Raw genomic sequence first — 6,000 nt, 5'->3', positions numbered from 1 at the left:
AGAAAACCAACAAACTTAGGCGTGACATTATGAACTTCTCCTAAAAAGGAGAAAGCTTTTTTAGTGTTGGGAACGATTCAAGGACTTAATTCTTGGTTGCTCACACCATGACTATGAGATTTGATGGATGATTTGCTTTTTCTATGAGGGATAAAGCTCAAATAAACACCAATTCATAGGGATGATGTGTAACGACGAATTTATGAACAATGATCCGGAAGATGCCTGGGATTACCTGGACATGCTAGCTGAAAATGCCCAATCATGGGACACATCTAACCAAGCTAGTAACCCTAGGCCAGTGCCAAGGGAGAGGGGAGTACTTGTACTCAAGGAGGAAAATGTTATGCAAGGTTGACAGATCTCACAAGGAATATTTGGAATCTAGGAAGGAAGCAATATAACCCATTGTGTTTATTGAAACCATATGTGGTATTTATGAGAGCGATGTTTACCTAACTAAGGATTATCCTACAACCCCCACTTTTCAGGAGGTGTTACATGCTTAAGTGAATGCTATGAATGCATATGAACGCCCCTTCAGTGCACCAAATTCTAACACATACACTCCCGATTGGTAGAATCATCTAAATTTCAGTTGGAGAAACAGACTGACTGGAAATGCACCCAATAATCCCTAGGGGGCCATCTACTGGACCCCCATCTAGGAGAACCCTTGAGGATACGTTGAATGCTTTCATGCAAGGGCAAATGCAGGCTATAGATGAACTTAAAACTTCAGGTACAAGAATTGAGACACAACTAATCGTTAGGGAGAAAGGGACCTTCTCGGCCCAACCTTAGCGTAACTCTAAGGGAAATTCACGATAAGTGATCCCAGTTCTTCAACCCAACATGTGGAACATGTTAAATTCATCACCTTACTGAGAAATGGTAAAGAGATTGACAAGGAGATTCCTAAGAAGGTTGAGAAACTTGAGGAATCCAAAGACTTGAAGGATAATAGTGAATCTGATAATGCTACACATAACATAGAGCCAATACAAGAATATAATCCTGTGGCACTGTTTGCCCAACAGCTTACCTCATTAAAACAACCAAATGAAAATAAGGACATTTTAGAGGTTTTCTAACAAGTCAAGATTAACATCTCATTGTCAGATGCAATTAGATAGTTCTCATTTTATGCTAAATTCTAAAAGGGTTTATGTGCGGTAAAGCATAAATTGAACGTGCATAAGAAAGTCTTCTTGATAGAACAAGTGAGTACTACCATAAATAAAAATACTCTCCAAAATACAAAGATCCCAAAAGTCCTATGATATCATGTATAATAGGAAAATTCTTGGTTCACAACTAAGTATGTTAATCTGATACCATACTCTATATATGAGTAATTAAACATTGGTGAGTTGAAACCCACCAAGATAATATTACAATTGGCTCACCGCTTGACTAGAATACCGAGAGGAGTGGTGGAAGATGTGTTGGTCTAAGTGGATAGATTCTACTATCTGGTAGACTTTATTATCTTAGATACATACCTAGTTATAAATGTGAGCACTTGAATCCCTGTCATATTAGGCCGACCATTCCTGGTTACTGCTAATCAATTGGAAGAATGGGGTCATGAAGATATCCTTTGGGAATATGACCTTAAAGCTGAATGTGTTTAATTTGTATAAACCGTAAGAGGATGATGATGTGACTCATGAGGTAAATTTTGTTGGTATATTTGAAAATGATGAGCCTCTTTTAACTGAAATTCCCAAGCCTCTACAAGTACGCTTGGCACACTTTGCGGATTTAGATGATCCTATGATTAGAGACATAGTGAATGCCTTGAGGGATTGTGTCCCGGTGCTTGACACTGACCAGAAAGAGATTTGTTCTGAACAACCTCCTTCAACCAATTCTGAATGTTTACCATTAAAGGTGGAAGAGCTGGATTCTAAACCAAAGTCTGAAACTTCGGATTCTATGGAGACTACGTTGAATAAATAGAACTTTTCTGGTATTTAACTTTTTTAGTCTCTTATTTATCATGGTCCACTAATATTGAAGATTTTTTTGCCACAGGTGAATCATACATTCTTTGGACACCTAACGATAATAAAAATAAAATTTTTAATATGGTGCATAAATTTCTTTGGGCGATCATGGTCTAGGACATCCAAACTTACTCTAAAGTTGGTTTATGAATGATCTTGTAGAAAACCTTGCTAAGAAATTTGGTAAAAAACTTACTAAAGGAAGAATCGATGCCTTTGGATGATTGATAGTTTAGATTTAGGAATTTATTACTTTCTTAGGATTAGTTTAATTTACGAAATCAATTTAGTTGATGAAACATATTTTGATAGCAAGTTTGCATTAACTTATCTTTTTGTCATCTTTCAAGTACTTTTTATCTACTCTTTATTTTCGTTGCTCTCATGTTGCTCTTATTGTATATGTTTATACATTGAGGACAATATAGCATTTAGGTTGGGGGTAGGGTTTCCTTTGAAAATTCTTCATATTTGTACTAAATGTTTGAATTTTTGAGCTAAAAATTTTCAAAAATTTAAAATTTTCTATGAATTTATGCATTTAGAGATACTTAATGTTGATGATTTTTTAAACCTGAATTTTAGTTATTTGATAAATTTTAAAATTAAGTTTGAAGTCATTAACTTTTAATTGGAAGTTTTAAATATTGATCGAGTCATGTAATTCACATATCACATCTAGCTTACATGTTAAAATTTTATTTGGATATTGAATTGTTAACTTGATGATTATTGAGAATAATAGGAACCAAACCTGGGGAAATTGTCCATCATGTTCAAGTAAATTAAAAAAAAAAAAAAAATAGAAAGAGAAAAAAATAATATCCATCTAAAAAAATAATTGTCGTTGAAAAGGGATACCTATCAAAGTTCCATTAAAGGACTATTGTGAAAAAGAAAAAGAAGAAAATATTAAAATTAGTGTGAAAGCCATCGATGGAAAAATTAAAAGCTGGAAGAGTAGAATATTGAACCGTAAGGCAAGTTTTGGTTTAGGTTTTGGTTATCCTAAATAATCTTTTGAAGGTTAATATTATCATGAAAGTAGAGAATTGAACCTTTGGTTGTATTAAGTTTAGACTTCACTATGTACTCATGGAACTCAATTATTAGAAATTTTCTAATTATAAGATTAATGCTTTGAACTTGATTATGATATTTACCAAGTGTTATGGTTTAGGTGAAAGTAGTGCTCTCCATTAATGTACTTTAGATTTATATAATTTGGATCAATTTTTGAATTATTTGAGTTTATAAGAAATTGTTCATTTGGTTTTAAAATATCTTTCGCATGTTTTGCTCGGGACTAGTAAAATGCTTGTTGGTGGGTCTGATAATGCCTAAATATTGCATATTTATCCTCTCAATTACATTAGTTTTCCTTGTAATTAAGTGCTATTATAATATAATTTCATATATTTTTTACATGCGAGGTGATTCAGAAGCTTAAGATGAATACATGCTTAAAGAGAATATTTAGAGCTCAAAAGAATGATTGATGAAAAATTGAAGATTTGAAAGCCATTAATAAAGATTTCACATATCAAAGATTTAAAGAAACCAATTGCCAAAGAGAGAGAAAAGACTGAAAAAATCACAAAGTGTATTAAATAGAAATAACAAATTGTTTGGTCCCACCCGAGGTTGGTTCAGTCCGACCGAATGTGCACATAACAGTCCTACAAGAAATTGTAATTTTTAGAGTTAATTCCACTCAACACTTAGGTGCGACTAAAGCCATATTCGGTGTCATCGAAGGAGATTTTGGTGTGACCTAAGGGAGACAGAGACTTTAGACTTATTTTAAAGAAATTTGGCTCCCAAAGGAGAGTTCAGTGCAACTGAAGATATGTTCGAATGCAAACGAAGGCTATCGTCGGTGCAACGGAAGCGTAACATAAGTGCATAAATTTGAAGTATATTTCAAGTCAGTGTGAGTTTTCTCGATTTAAATGGGTGTTTTAGGCTTTCCTAGGTATGAATTAGAGCTTGGGAGAGAGACCTAGGGGTGGCGGAGCTTCCATGGAGCCGTCTTTCTTCTTTAATCCCTCAAACCTATTTTTTCTATTTAGTTTTTCTTTCTAAGATGATTAGCCATGTTAGGCTAATCTCTTAACTAAGGCTAATGGATGAAGCTTGTAATTCAATTACAGTAATTAGTTTATTTGATTCAGTAACAATGGTTTGAATGATGATAGTGGATTGATTTGGTTTGAATTTACTTTAAAGTCTTTGATTTGTTTGTTTCTGTATTTGTTGTACACTCCGGGTATAATGAATACTTTGATTTAACAATTATTTAGCTTGAATTAGAAAAGGATTCAATTGGCATAATTGATTGATCTATTATCTCCCAAGGGTAATTTAGATGCTTTTGATACCCTGTGATTGAGCTTCGAGTACTTCATGAGAGAATTGTTCAATCAAAATCATATCTTATTAGTGTTGATGATTTGTTTAATAGAATTATCTTCTGGCTGGATAGGATAGGACTTCGATTCTAATTGAGTTATATATTGGATCGATGAATGAGATATTATGATTGCTATGAGCAGAGTCTTGCATCCTTAGTATTTTATTTTATTACTTTAAAACCCTTTTTATCTCGCTGGATTAAAAACCCAGAAAAACCTTTAATGTTAGATTAGTTCTAGGTTGTGTTCCCCATTCCTTGAGGATTTTACCTCGATCTTACCGAGTTATTACTTCATCACAGCCCTGTACTAGGGGTTATCAACCCTTGGGTTTGATCAAATCTCCTACAACTAAAGATTATAGTTGGTTCCTAGTAGGGATTCACCTAGATGGGTGTTCTCGAGGATTTAGATAAGAATATGCCTATAGGCTTGTGTCTAATCTCTAGAACAATTTGAAAATCAAGTTCATCTTCCTAATGGAGGTTGAAATCCTCATTATAGTAACAAAGCTCAAGAAGAAGACATGAATCTCATAGGTTTAGAGGCTTAGGATGAGGAATATGAGTGGGGAATTACCTAAGCTCTACTTACACCAAAAACCCATCAAAATTCCCAAGGTCCGACTACGATTTATAAAGAAATAGATTTGCAACAATAAAAAAAGATTAAAATGTCAATTAATCGATGCCTAACAGGCCTTTGATTCGATCGAGAAATTCCAGATAAATTCAATTTTCTTGCTCGACATATCTGGTTGTTGTCGATCCAAACCTTTGATCGATCGAAGGTCTGTCGATTCGATCGAGCTTCGATCGATAGAACCTATGATTCCGTTGTTCTGGGTTATATATTTTACAACAGTCTTGAACCTCTTTAAAGCCTAAATAAGCATGTTCTAATGAAGCTCCTAAGGCTAAATGATGATTAATAAGGGTTTACCTATTTTGAAATGATCATTTAGAGGTTAGGTTGTTTTAGGTCTAAGGTTAAGGTAACCAAGGCACCTCATGATTTACTTGTTCTTCACTCATTGATGCTTCATGTCTTCTTATGTATTCGGTCTTAGGCTTCTATGGGCTTAACTGACTCACTAATATACAGACCCACGCGATTAACAAATAGGTGCATAAATAAGTGCACTAACACAATTTACTTGTTGCAACCGCCTAACCCTACTAACATGGACACAATAGTATACACAATGGCACATTGAACCCTTCATTCTCTCACTGCATCTGCCCTCTCGCTTTGGCATTTATGTGAATCTCAACAAGTCTCCAAGCCTATTGAATAGTTCACTATGGGTCCTACCTTTTTAATGGCTTGGATGAGCAAATCTGAATATTTCTCATTTTCTTTTTCTTTTGTTGTTCTTCTTATTTATTTATTTATATTATATTATATAGTAGTAAACTACAGTTTAAAGTAGCCTAAAACAAAATGATCAACAACCAAGATTCAAAGGCATGACTAGGCAATGGAGGAAAAAAAATGAATAAATCATTGCCATCTATCCTCACCTTTCAGCTTATAATGTTTCAATAAAGATCACTAAATAAAAGATTTCTTCC

Source organism: Magnolia sinica, chromosome 18, assembly GCF_029962835.1.
Source record: "Magnolia sinica isolate HGM2019 chromosome 18, MsV1, whole genome shotgun sequence".
Classification (NCBI taxonomy): domain Eukaryota; kingdom Viridiplantae; phylum Streptophyta; class Magnoliopsida; order Magnoliales; family Magnoliaceae; genus Magnolia; species Magnolia sinica.
This window is presented reverse-complemented; position numbering follows the sequence as displayed.